This window comes from Bactrocera neohumeralis, chromosome 2, assembly GCF_024586455.1.
Source record: "Bactrocera neohumeralis isolate Rockhampton chromosome 2, APGP_CSIRO_Bneo_wtdbg2-racon-allhic-juicebox.fasta_v2, whole genome shotgun sequence".
Taxonomy (NCBI): Eukaryota; Metazoa; Arthropoda; class Insecta; order Diptera; family Tephritidae; genus Bactrocera; species Bactrocera neohumeralis.
Window position 1 is genome coordinate 47334545 of NC_065919.1, and position 14842 is coordinate 47349386.

General features: G+C 32.9%; 2 protein-coding genes across 3 annotated transcripts in view; one reads left to right on the forward strand and one right to left on the reverse strand.

Annotated features, from left to right (window-relative positions):
• LOC126750940 (synapsin) overlaps positions 1 to 14842 on the reverse strand; it is a 164179-nt gene that overhangs the window by 69731 nt on the left and 79606 nt on the right. The window lies entirely within an intron of this gene.
• The window catches only part of LOC126750992 (tissue inhibitor of metalloproteinase), a 66178-nt gene that overhangs the window by 21452 nt on the left and 29884 nt on the right, over positions 1 to 14842 (forward strand). Inside the window, exon 2 of one of the 2 annotated variants that reach the window (XM_050460879.1) lies at positions 4546 to 4588. The exons of the other annotated variant lie outside the window; for it this stretch is intronic. The gene's annotated coding sequence lies outside the window, so the exon portion shown is untranslated. The remainder of the gene's footprint in view (positions 1 to 4545; positions 4589 to 14842) is intronic. 2 annotated transcript variants of the gene reach the window in all.

A 14842-nucleotide genomic window follows, 5' to 3' on the forward strand; every position in this document is an offset into this window, starting at 1 on the left:
TCCAATCAATTTCTTTCCACGAATAAGGAAAAAATATATAATTGAAAAGCTGGGGGAAATATTTGGGAAAAAGTTTTCAGAGTTGTCTACCAAACAATCTTTCTGAGCATAAAGTAAAAATATATCCAATTTTTTTTATGCTATAATTTGTCTCTAAGCGAATAATTTTTACTTCGATGATACTTATTGGTTTCCGCCACCGAAAAATTTGTCAACTTTTGGATCCATTTTCATGCTTCAGTTTCTCAAATGATATATGCTTATCAGAAAAATTCTTTATTTTCAACAAAAACCAGCCGCTTTGATGAGTCTCGTACAGAACAAATATACCCATGATATGGATCTTTTTACTATATACCTAGAGCTTGATTACCTATGTATGTTCATAAGTTCAAGAGCAACGATGAATATAAAATATATTGTCACACAATTATTGCAATTTATTGTACATATAGATCAAAATATTTTTTTTTTTATAATGAACTAGCAGAAAGAAAAAAATGAAAAACCATGAAATCAATTTTTTATTTTCTTGAAAATTGCTATTACGGTTTTATAATTCGTATAAGATTACAGAGTACTACAGACACCACTCTAAAAATAGTGCTAATATAACAAAACTTGAATTCAATATTTTTTAATCTGGAAGAGATCCCTTCATATTGGCTGACCTTTCATGATTTTGTGCTTCGATAAGCTAAATCGCAAACTACCATGTAGGCAAAATCTGCTATCTTTAATAAGTATGTATTATAATAAAAGTTGTGAGTAAATAACAACACTTTTTAATTCTTGTAAATTTTTTGAAAACTGAAAACTGTGTTGTTGCGTAACCATGCAAATTAATTATCTTGAAGTGGAAAGTGGTTTCAGCAATTTCCGAGAACACAACATATTTGAAAACAAAACTAATTACATTGCATGCAGAATGGAACAAGAATTATTATGCTTTGGATGTGGCAGAGGTGCAATTGTTATTAACTTTGCAATTTGTCAGAGAAGCGAGTTAAATGACATATTTTACTAAAAGACAATATTTTATTTAATATATTGTATGATAAGTTATACAGTTATATTGAAATCTGTTTGCAATTCAATAAACGCACATGGAATAATTATTAAACTAATATATTAATTAAATGGATATTTAACATTAATACTACTAACTATTTGGTTAATTAAATTGATGTTACTGAATCAATTGGCAGTTTGACTTTCCTAAAAGAGATATATATTAAATTACCAATCTCTTTTTTAATCCACAATGACTTTTCATTTATTTCAATATCAGAATATTGGTTTATGTAACAGGTGATCCAAGTAGAAGTATTTTTTCTATAGATTTTTTTTGACATAACACGCGCGAGTCGTATGAAGGTGTCATGCAATTTTTATCCAGTATTGTTTGACATTTCACCATAGAAAGGCTTACGCCTGAACAACGCTTACAAACCGTTTAAGTTTATTTCGAAAATTCACGTTCTGTAAAGAATGTGTTTCGCGCTTCGCTCAACTTATGGTTAACATAATTGGCCTACTGAGCGTACTATTCGCAACACCATCACCCATCCTGAGACACATCATTCATTATTGGATAGTATTCAACCGAACAGACCAGGTCTTCGAGATCTTAAAGAGAAATCGTACAAAATATAGCTTGTGCAAGAATTGAAGCCGCTCGTCCTTCTCAAGCGACATCGCTTCGCTCTATATATATTTTTTTTCAGCGATGAGACCCATTCTGGCTTAATTGGTACGTAAACAAGCAAAATTGCCACATTTGGGACGACGAGCAACTTGAAGAGATTCAAGAGCTGCCATTTCATCCAGAAAAAACAACAGTTTTGTGTGGTTTGTGGGCCGGTGAAATTATCGGTCCGTCGGTATCACTTGACTTAATGTATGGACGTATTTCTTTACAATTTTTAATAAGTCAGAGTACTAAAACCCTAAGAATTATTTTGAAGCAAACAAAATTTATTTTTCTTTTAGAGGCCACTGATTTTAATTTTTTTTAAATAATTGGTCCTTGTACTGAATTCGAAAAGAGGAAAATAATAATTTCATATCTATTTTCAATTTGTTCATAATTCTTTTTAAAGATTCAAGACTTGTTGAGTTTGAGGTATATGCTATTGTTTTACGGTTGACATAAAATCGAATGGTTTTAACTTGTAGTTCTGTTAAAATTTTAGCTTTAGATGCTCGAAATACATATACTATGTCTCTATCGTAACTAAATTGATATTTAATTTCGAAGTCAAGGCGCTATGAATAATAATTCGGAAAGGGAGGCATGGCTATTATTTAAATCAAGTAAAGAAGGGCTAAGTTTGGGTGTCACCGAACATTTTATACTCTCGCACGATAAAGTGATAATCGAGATTTCATTATCCGTCATTTACATATTTTTCAAATACCGTATTTGTGTAAAGTTTTATTCCGCTATCATCATTGGTTCCTAATGTATATAATCGTATTATACAGAGAAGGCATCAGATGGAATTCAAAATAGCTTTATATTGGAAGAAGGCGTGGTTGTGAACCGATTTCACCCATATTTCGTACATGTCATCAGGGTGTTAAGAGAATATTATATACCGAATTTCATTGAAATCGGTGGAGTAGTTCCTGAGATATGGTTTTTGGTCCATAAGTGGGCGACGTCACGCCCATTTTCAATTTTTAAAAAAAGCCTGAGTGCAGCTTCTTTCTGCCATTTTTTCTGTAAAATTTAGTGTTTCTGACGTTTTTTGTTAGTCGGTTAACGCACTTTTAGTGATTTTCAACATAACCTTTGTATGGGAGGTGGGCGTGGTTATTATCCGATTTCTTCCATTTTTGAACTGTATATGGAAATGCCTGAAGGAAACAATTCTGTAGAGTTTGGCTGACATAGCTATAGTAGTTTCCGAGATATGTACAAAAAACTTAGTAGGGGGAGGGGCCACGCCCACTTTTCCAAAAAAATTACGTCCAAATATGCCCCTTCTTGTGCCAAATTTCACTTTAATATCTTTATTTGTGGCTTAGTTATGACACTTTATAGGTTTGCGGTTTTCGCCATTTTGTGGGCGTGGCAGTGGGCCGATTTTGCCCATCTTCGAACTTAACTTTCTTATGGAGCCAAGAAATACGTGTACCAAGTTTCATCATGATATCTTTTACTCAAGTTACAGCTTGCACGAACAGACGGACGGAAGGACAGTCAGACATCCGGATTTCAACTCTACTCGTCACCCTGATCACTTTGGTATATATAACCCCATATCTAACTCTTTTAGTTTTAGGACTTACAAACAACCGTTATGTGAACAAAACTATAATACTCTCCTTAGCAACTTTGTTGCGAGAGTATAAAAAACTGAATGATATAGTGATTGAAAATCGTCAGGCAAGTCTGAGAGAGCCCGATATCTCTCGCGAGTCCGTTCGAATGATTTTGCTGGATATTTTGGATATGAAACGCGTTTTTGCTCGACTCGTCCCGATAAAATGAATTTTTATTTTCAAAAAGACTATCGTAAACAGGTCACTGTGGACATGTTGGATCGTGGGAATTGCGATCCCATATTCATGGAGAACATCATAACTACCGATGAGACATGGGTTTATGAGTTTGACATGCAAACAAGTTAAAAATCTCCGGATTAAAATCAGTTTTCAGTCGATCAAAGAGATTTTCAAAAATTCGCTGAAGGCCATCCTAAATAGTGCTTACGAGAAATATTTTGAGGAAAAGTTTATAATCTTTTCAGCGCAGATTGAGATTGAGAGTTTTCTCATATAACTTTTTCGGTAGCTTTGACTTTCAACCCTTTATTCAGCTCTTTTTCTCTCTGTCTATCTCTCTCCCTCTCCGACTTAAGCTGAATAAGCACAGTTATCAATCAGTTAGTGCTTTAAAAAATACATTTAGTGACTTTTGAAAATTAAAACGCCAAAACGAAATGGTTAAGTGTTTAGTGCACATTTTTGTGTTTAATGGACTCATAGACATTTAATAATATTAAATAGTATTATTAAACGATAATAAATAAATAAATAAGGAAAACCATTTTTCTGGGATTGGTCAATAAAGGGTTAGTTCGAAATGTTAAAAGCCATGGCTTTAGTGTATTATTATAAAAAGCTGGACAATCAAATAATTTTGAAATGTTTGCTTAAATAATAATGATCTGTATTGAAACGTATTAACACAATTGAAAAGTTATATCGATATCGATTTCTCGTGCCCGGAGAAACATTAATTTTATTCAATGACATCATACCGAATTCTCTTCAGATGCGTACAAAGACTTAGTTGGTCCGAATCCTTTTGAAAATTGGCAAATTCTACCATTAGGACATAATCAACAATGTACAACTTTTTAGTTCGAATTAACTGTTAGATAATACAATATAATAATGAAGCTGTTATTGATTTCAGCGTTCAAAACATTTTTTTTTGTAATTTAATTCTTTGAAATTTCAATTGCAACCAAAAAAATAATTTTATAAAAACAAAAATGAATTAATGTAATTTTCAAACGAATTTCATTGCAGTTATTTGACTGAACCAACTCTGAACTTTTTTGTGGAACTCCAAGTAAGTATATTATATAATTTTTTTGATATATATTTTCTTATTAATATACAAATAATATTTGAATCGAATATTTATTAATTTATTTTTTAAGAAATCCCTTAAATATTCAGCAAATTTATTATCTATGATTGTGTACTGCTGAAATACTTTCTTTCAGATGCTATTCGATTTTTTATATATAATATAATAATGATTTTGCTACGGAAGTCAAACAAAAACTATAAATTAACACTATCTAAACACACCACACCAAACAAAAGCAGTTAAAATGAAGATTAAATCAGTTCATGTCATATAAAATCAAGAAATTTGTGTGTAATGAAAAAGCCAAAAGCCAGCGTCTTGTAAATGACTTAATCTAAAGTGAAAACACAGACTTGTGACCGGATGACTCGTGCGCACTAAGTAGTGTCAAATGTCAGTAGTGACATAAGTAACAATTAGACACTCAAACGCTTGCCGGCTGCCAAAGTGCGAATACACGAGCACACTCGAATGCACTTGCACCCACATAACTAGATTAAAACAAAAACAAAAAATTATTAATTTATGTTTAGAATATTTTGTTGTTGTTAGTATGTGCTGTAATGCAGGGTCCTGTTGTTAATGAGCGCACAAGTCTTTCCAATGGCTTGCGCTTTGAAAACCAGCAAAAATTATAGAAAAAACAAATTGCAAAAAAAGATAAATATACAAAATTAAATCACCCACAAATTAACAAATTTATACCTATTTTCATAAATCTTTGCATTGGCCATTTCATTAGCATGCAAAGCCGTGTGGTCACCCGGTTATTCGTGCTACAACAACTAATAATTTGCATCTTGTTGCATGAAGAAACGTGATTTCGTTCGCCAATCGGCCGCTACTAAGTTTTTCAAAGCGATTTGAATCAATTTGAAATTTATCGCGTACCAACGACGATCCATAACAATTAATTGACACCTAACATGGCGTTTGATTGTCATTTGCATACAACTGTCAGTTGACTAAATGCAGACCGTAGCCGCAGTCACGTTTAAATATTTAATAGCCTTTTATGCACACATATCAGAGCCTAATGGCTTGTATTATTTGTATAAAGTGTTTTTAAAATTTTGTGGCGTAATAATTTATATCTTTCAACTAACTAATTGGCGGCCGGCGCGAAAGAGCAAAATTTGTTTTTATATTTATACAAAATAATCGGCCACATGTGACAATGCGAACTGAATTGTAAGTTTTCGCTTATTTTAATACCTTCAATAAAATAAATAGTTTGCCACGAACTTTGTTACACACAGAAGGAAACGTCGTAGACGACATAAAGCAACGGTGTTTTCAATAGGGACGCTACAAAAGTAGATCGATAGGGACGGCAAACGACGCCATATTTTTCCCGATCTTTTGACATTTCTCTTCAGTAAGATTTGCCATTTAATCATGTAAAGATATACGATCCAAACCGTTGTTTGTTGTTGTCGAAATTATTAAAATTTACTACAGAAATTTGGAGGCAGTGGAATCAACTTTAAGAGCGCTACGACCAATTTATGATTCAGATCAACAATTGAGCGTCTAGTGGAAAAATTTGTAATCACAGTGAGACAAAGAAGTGCCCGTAGTATCGAGAGTATTGCTGCCGCTAGCGAATCAATTGGGGAAGACGGTTTAGTGCGGTTTATGGACCGTCGGCGTCCGTGATGATCAAGACCGACACGTTACTGTGAATGGGAATCGCTACCGCTCAATGATAGTCCCATATTTCTAACCTGAATTGGATGATATGGACTTGGACAATATGTGGTTCCAACAGGACGACGCCACAAGCCACACAGCGTATGTCACAATCGATTTACTGAAAACCAAGTTTGGTGAACGTGTTAACTCACGAAATGGCCCAGTCATTTGGCCGCCTCGGTCGTGCGATTTGACGCCGTTATGCTATTTCCTGTAGGGCTACGTCAAGTCTATTGTCTACGCCAACAAGCCAGCGACGATTTATGAACTTCGTACGAATATCGAACGTGAAATTGCCACAATATCCGCCGATTTATGCTTGAAAAGCATAGAAAATTGGGTTCAGCGTCTGGACTTCTGCAAGCGTGCCCGTGGTGGCCATGCAAAAGAAATTCCATATATAATGGCATCAAATGTACTTTCACAGGAATAAAGCGCTCTTATTGGAAAACCCATTAAATGATTTGCGTGATGAGCTGAGTCAATTTAGTCATGTCCGTCCGTATAATCCTAAAGTTTTTGAAATTTGTCGGAACCACCGTTATCAGACCACTGTATCATATAGCTCCCATACAAACCGAACGAAAAACACCCAGTCCTTGTAAGGAAAACTTTTTTATTTCACAAGATATCTACCCGAAATTAAATTTGGATTATTCTCCAAAGCAACGATATAACCACCGAAGAAATTGTTCAGATTGCGCCACTTTAGCAAATAGCTGCCATACAAACTTATCAATCAAATTCCACTCAATGTATGATAAGCTGTTTTATTTGACTTTATATTCCCGAAATTTGAAACGGCCCATATTCCAAAATAACGATATAAAGTCTCAACATATTAGTCATGTCGGACCACTATAACGTATATCTATGAAAAAACCGTTCTTGTACAGAAGGCTTTTTATTTGTGAAGAGTATTCTAGCATTGGTGAAACCGTAGTCAACTTTTTTTTTGTTTTACATAAATTTGCTTTTATATGCTTTATTTCTTAGAATATATTTTTGCAATTCGCAAACATATTTTTTCAACTCAAAAGCGATGATATTTGCATTTAAGTAATTTGTGTGTGTTGGTTTTTCCAACCGCAGTGTTATCTGCATATACATATGTATGCATGTTTCATATGGCTTAGTTACTTAATAAAATTTAAATGCTTGGAGCGCATGAAGTGCGGCTGTGTAAGCTTTTTCATTTATTTTAAACGAGTGTGCTGTTTTTCACAATCGCAACGTTTTAATTATTTTAATGTAAATTGATATAAAAGATTTCCAGAAGAAAATATATGCACAATAACCTGGTAATTTTGTAATTTAATACATATTTTCATTGATAATGCGTATTAATAATATATGGGCCATTCCATCAATTGGCGACATGGTTTTGTACCCGTGGTTCTTCGATTTTGATGAAACTTTAGAATATCATAATATAGACCAAAAAAAGAATGTCTGTAAACTTTTTGTATTTTTGAACACTGATTCTTATGTAAAATTGAACGAGGAATCGAATGAAAAAGTCAATTTTGAAAAAAAAAAAATTGGGAGAAAAGCACAAAAACGGGATTTTTGGAGAAAAAATGTTTTTTTTGGATTTTGGAATTTTTTTTGGATTATGAAAATATTTTTATCAGAAAGCTGAGATTTTTTTACATAAAATTGGATAACTGCAAAATTTTTTCACTCAATTTTGAGGTCGCTAAAAAATAAAAGAAATAGTCTTTTTTTGTTTGATCTCAATTTGAATTGCGCGCCAAAAAACAATGGAGCAACTTTGACCACTTAAAAGTTTACAGATATTCTTATTTTGGTCTATATTATGATATTCTAAAGTTTCGTTAAAATCGGAGAACCACGGGTACAAAACCATGTCGCCAATTGATGGAATGGCCCATATATGACTTGAATAACTTGGATTATGTTTTCTGTGATATCATATTTTTGAAATTTGATACCGTTAGTATTTAAGTATTGCTGCTTTTACACATAATTGACTGCTTACCCAATTAGTCAAATATGAGAAAAACAACCGAATAATCACCTTTTTGACAATTATATGTGTTTGACACCTGAATTTTGTTTTTCCAGTTTTTCAACAGAGTATTTATTGACAAATAAATGTAATTGATATATGTATGTAAGTGTTAAAAGATCTTTAACCTACTTAAGCTGAGGTGCGTAGGTATTTTGACTGCCAATGAGAATTCGTGTATTTTGTTTTTCCATATTTAATCAGATTATTAAAGTTACAGTTTCTAAGGTGTTTCAAGAGATAAAATTAGAAAGCACGTCTGGAATAGGTTTATCAAAATAATGAAAATGTTTATCATTAGCTTAAGTGAAATTAAACTTTTCTAATTTAGAAAAAGAAAAATATATGACTGCAAACAAAAAATAGTAAGACTTTGCTCATAATTTCAAAATTCTTAATTTATTCTCCAAAAGCTATGACGTCCCCCTCGAAGTAATACCACTTGGCCCCATTACACTTATGCCAACGTTTTTTCCAATCCTCGAAACAGTTGTTAAAATCAGTTTCCAGAATAGTTTTCAATGCTTGTAGCGATTCATGTTTAATGTCTTCAATTGACTCAAAACGGTTTCCTCAAAGCGGTTGCTTGAGTTTGCTGAATAGCCAGAAAACACATGGGGCTAAATCGGACGAGTACGGTGGCGAAAAACTCACGAAGAATCTATGAAGTATGCGATGGTGCGTTATTGTGGTGCAAAAACCAAGAATTGTCGGCCCATAAATCCGGCCTCGTTTTGTGCAAACGACTTAACGGACAAATAGTATTCTTTGTTTACAGTTTGGAAGGTCGGAAAGTATTCGGAGTGCGCCACATCTCAATAATCGAAGAAAACTCTTAACATAAGCTTGAGATTTGACCTGATTTCACGTGGTTTTTTGGCTTAGGCTCACCTTTGCCACGACATTTGCCTGTTTCCGCGTCGTAGGCATAGATCCAAGACAGTTCGCTAGTAACAATACGTTTCATGACATCCTGGTAGTCGAAAATCATTGTTTCACAGACGTTAACGCGACGTTGTTTTTCGAAAAATTTTGGTGATTTTAGGAATTAATCGTACTTTCACTTTTCTTAGGCCCAAATGATCTTTCAAAATGATTTTAACTGATTCTTCTGATATTCCAATGATGCCAGTAGGAGCTCTGACTGTTAATCGTCGATTCTCAAGCACTAATTACTTTATTTTATTGACGTGTTGATCGTCAGTGGTTCATCGTCAACGCTTTCTCAAGCCTCTTTGAATAATTTGTACAAAACAAAAACACTTGCTCGCAACAAAAAATTATCACTGAAGGCCTTTGTAAACATTCTGAACGTTTCGACACCAGAAATTTGATTCCGCACACAAAATTTAATGGAACTTTTTTGTTGAGTAATTTCACTCATCGTCAAAATCACCGAATGCAATTTATGTACTTCTGAAAGACAAGCGTAGTGATTATTTTGATGTGCCATTGGGCACAGATGTCTCTTACAGTCATATCAACAAAAAAAATATTTCGACGAATGGGGTTTCATGTGAAATTGAAATTAGGAAATCTTACTACTTTTTTCCCACCGCATAAGAACATCTCCGTGCCTATTGTTGTGTTTATAACGAAAATATCGGTCAAACTGAGAGCTAACTTAGTAAAATTAAGTAAAGGTATAATTTTCCGTATACTGAAGCTTAATAAATTTGTACCATACACCAAATAGTATATAATGATTTTCGCTATCTATTTAACTGTATACCTAATGCGTTAGTCAATGTATGAATTATTTTTACTAAAATTGGAAAGAAATATCTTCTAAAGCATAAAGCATAGTATAATGCCAAAATGTACTCAAATCAGTCGAGATCTTCTCCTAAAATCAATATATTAATAATTATGATTTTCTTGCTTTCGGTTGACTTTATAAAGTATACCATATTTGTATCAACATGAAAGAATTTGAGCTTAATGAATTTAAGTGAATAAGTTATTTTGATCCGCCTTACTTTAGCGGCAGAAATTACGGATATAAGTTTCGCTCCATCAGTCATATGCTTAATATACTGATTTTCAGAATCAATGATACGATTGTTTGAGTTATTTTTTCTTAATAAACGTAACGTAAAAGGAACGAAATAAGAGACTTCCAATCAGTTATTAGCAGAACAAGGTTTCGATCCTCGGACGTCTCGGTTATGGGCACAGCAAGCTTCCACTGCGCCACTCTGCTACTTAGCAACTATGTATGTATGCATGTATGGGTAACATATTTCCAAAATCATCCCTGCAAATACACCCATTTTATTGCACTGGTTCTGCAAGTGATTGGTGACTTTGTCGTTGAAAACCCCGATTTTATTAACTTGATATAGATTTTTTTTCAAAATTGGAAAAATAAACCTAAAATATTTCTTCATATGTGACCTGGTCTGGACCGTGCGAAAACTAGTTTTCTGGGAAAAGCTGTTAAAAATAATCGTCAGTTTCTCGTTATCTCATTAATTGTTCTCCTTTTTTTTGACACCTAAGCCCCCTTTCCGTAGACCAGGTCACATATATGTATATATTTTTGAAATTCCATTAGAGGTATATTACGAAATGAAGCAAATCTGGAAGAATGATTGCTGTTGTCTTAATGCTTGAAGTTGTCGCATCAAATTCAGTTAAAATTTCGAGAAGGTAGATGGCTTTATTAAACAAAACTTCAATTTTTCAATTTACTTGTTCTTCTTCAATTTCATATCTACCTGAGTCCATCCTTGAGGATTCTGATTCTCTAATTAAGCAGTAGATGACGCCGAAATATTTTTAAACATTTTATTTGAATAGTTGGCTTATGTTTTGAAACTTGGAGGCAAAAGATTTTCTAAAATTGTATCTATAGATATCGCCGTGTTTGAAGTACTTCTCAGTTTAAACTGTGTATATAATAAAAAAAAATATTTTCTTGATAATAATGTGGCCTGCTGTCAAAAATTAATAAACTCATGTCAATAATTCGCCTATGTCGAATATAGATAGATATATAGTAGAATTGAGGCTTTGCACTGCGACCTATGGACTATTGTGCCCTAACTTATAACACATAAGATCACAAAGGCCCAGCATTCTGAACAATTCTAATATATTGAATATACTATAGTTTAATAGTGAAAAAGGGTCCATTGATCAATTACTAATAAAAAAATTAATTTCTAACATTTTTTTGTGTCCATTTGTTTATAGAATACTTTACTTTATTTTGACATTATTTCATTTATTTGGATAATATTTAGGCTCCAATCAAATCAACTTCAATCAGCTTTAAACTCACAGAGTTAATATCAATTTACTGATTGCAAGCGGCCTGTGTGTTACATATTCTACATATTTTCAAATCTGCCCCCTTACCCTCCACCGCTTCCTCCAACATTTTAGTATCATATTTGCGTCGTGCTTCGCAAGAAAAGTAGTTCAGCTGCATCTAATAGCAAATGTTTCACATGCAATTAATGTTAATGTGCCGTGCGGCAAACAAACGATATCACACACACACACACACACACCAGTTGAAAGTGACTGCGCCGCCTCGGGCCTACTCCACTCCAGTCACTCCCAGCTGCAATCACATTTTATTTATGCCTTGCCATATTCTGCGGTTTATTTGGCAGCAAACTTTTGTTATTCTTCTTTTTCTTCTGCTTCGACTCGCTAATAATCACTTTTGACTCTTTGTCACTTTTCGGCACTCAAAATGCCGTTTGGCGGCGTGTAGCGTAGTTCTCCACTCTACATCTTTATTAGTGGAGAAAATGTCAACAGCATTTAATGTCTAAGCCTTGGCTTGTTTGTGCAATTTTGCGGTTATTTACAATAGCGCTTGTTGTTGTTGTTATTGTTTATTGTTTGAAATGTTTTGTTTGGCATTTGTGATGGCAAAATGATTGCCGACTGCACACTCACATGCATAGTTTCACTACACTTAAGAGCACAAGCATGCATGTGAGCTTTTGTTTGTGTATGTGTGTGTGCATATACGTGCGTGTGAGCACTGGTATTTTCTTTCACAAGAAGCCGAAAGTAATTTCTCAATCTCACACTATTTTCTTGCACTTTCTGCTTTTGCCTATTACGAGTATAGATGTACATTAGGGTGATTGAAAAAAATTTTTTTTTTCTTTTTTTTTCAATTGGTCTCTAATGATTTTTTCGTAAACCCAACCGTTTAAAAGATATTAACGGTTGAAATTTGACTATTTTTGGAAAAATTCTTTATTTCTTATTAATTTTATAACTCAATGAAAAAAAATTAATATGAATGATGAAACACATAGTTTTGTAGGAAATTTACTGCTCTATAAAAATGGTCTACTATGATATTTCGATTAAGTTAAGCGTTTACGAGATATTCATCGTCAAACATCAATGCATATTAGGGTGGATCAAAAAAAAAAAATTTTTTTTTTCGTTTGGTACTCTGAAAAATAGGTTCCTAGACACCTCTAAGAAAGCATCTCCAAAAATCTATTCATAATAATTTTTTTTCATTGAGTTATAAAATTCATAAGAAATAAAAATTTTTTCCAAAAATAGTCAAATTTCAACCGTTAATATCTTTTAAACGGTTGGGTTTACGAAGACCAGTTTTAGAGCATTCAATTTCCTACAAAACCTAATTAACAAGATATTTTTTCAAGTAGTTGGAAGCGAGATATAAATTTTTCTATTTGATAATAAGAAAAAATAGAAAACCGTTAGGCGGAGGACCTTCCCGTTACAATTAAAAACTCATATTTGGAGAGGCTTTCTTAGAGGTGTCTAGGAACCTATTTTTGCGAGTACCAATTGCAAAAAAAAAAAAATTTTTTGAATCACCCTAATGTACATACATAAGTATGCATATACATATATAAACTTGTGTATATAAAATTCGCAGTGGTAAAATTTTCGAATCTTCATAAGTAGGTGATCTTAATTTGCGCAAATATTTGCCAACTTATATGTATCTATATATGCAAATATGCATTTGTTCATACATATAGTATATGTTGTATGTATGTATTTTCAGTTATGTATGTACATCTGTGCATCTGTGCAATTTTAGTGTGAAATATTTGCACCAGTTTGCGATTTGCCATTTAAATTCGTTTTATTTCCACACATTCTTTCATCTAAGCTCATAACAACATTTACGATGTGCACTCATACAAATCGACATTGATAAACATACATGAATACTTATATATAAATATAGTATAATGAATAGTTTCTTGCTGGCGCTGGAAAAGTGAAATTCCTGGAAAGCGCATTTTGGAGGTGACTGGTAGTACAAGAGTTTACGTGTATTACATTAAGATGAGCCAAAAAAAAAAAAATATTATTTTCCTTACATATCAACGTTCCCTCATATGGGAAATTAAAATCACAATGCACCACCTGTTAATATTAATATATTAAGAGTTCAAACTTTATCAGACTGTTTTTTCTATCATTTCGGACAATATTTTTGTGTTATCTAAGGATAAGAAGGAAATAAAAGATTTTTTTGACCCACTCCAATCTACATGTAACCATAAATAAACGATTATTTATTTAGCACAATAAACTCACATATTTATTGATTTGCTTACCATTACCATTACCAGATTCTTTTGACTGTTTCCAAATAGGGGAATTGAGTAATCAAGAAAGTAATCAAATTCAATACATATTAACAATATAGATGTATATGTAAGTATGTATATTTGCACAAGTGTATATATGGCAGTTTTCTGTTATACTTTAAAAATGTTTGTGCTACGTAATAGTTTTTGTACTTGTAACCTGCAAGCCAACTATTGGTTAAATAACCGGTTAGCTACCCTGCAGAGCTGCCAGAGAGTTCTGTTAAAGCTTTTATCAGTTTCTACAGGCCCAACTTACAATTTATAACTGAAATTTTTGTCTAAGTGTAATCTATAATCACTTTTCTACACAAAGGCCTTATTTGTTACACGGTGTGTAAACGTTTGCTTCCGCGCTAATTCCTTCAATATATTAGAGCTTAACTTGCTGAGTTGTAATTTCAAAAGTATCGATAAGAAAAAAGGTCAAGATATCAAATACAATATATGTATATATATATTCGCTACCGCTATTTAAAGGGGACCTTGATTTTATCTCTGCATCAACTTAGACCAGTTCGTTACCGCGCTATCCAAAAAGGACGTGGATTTCATCTCTTCATCAACTAGCGTTATTTTCTAAAAACTGTCCGAAGGGTTTTCGAAAGTTTTCGTGAAACATTAAAAATATGCAAATTTGAAACTCAACCTCAAGATTAATCTCACCTAAGTGCTAACTGAGAAGTCTTCATTTAATGTAAGAAAAGTCTATTCAATTCATGTTAGATTATAAAAAATAATTTTGTGGAAGCTTTCGCCCGGGTTTATAAGTTTTCTAAACAAAGCATAGGAAGGGATACATGATATTTCTTCGGTAAAGCAGTAAATAAAGAGAACTTTAACGAATTTGAGTTCATCAGACATGTTTGAGAAATATCAATACACAAT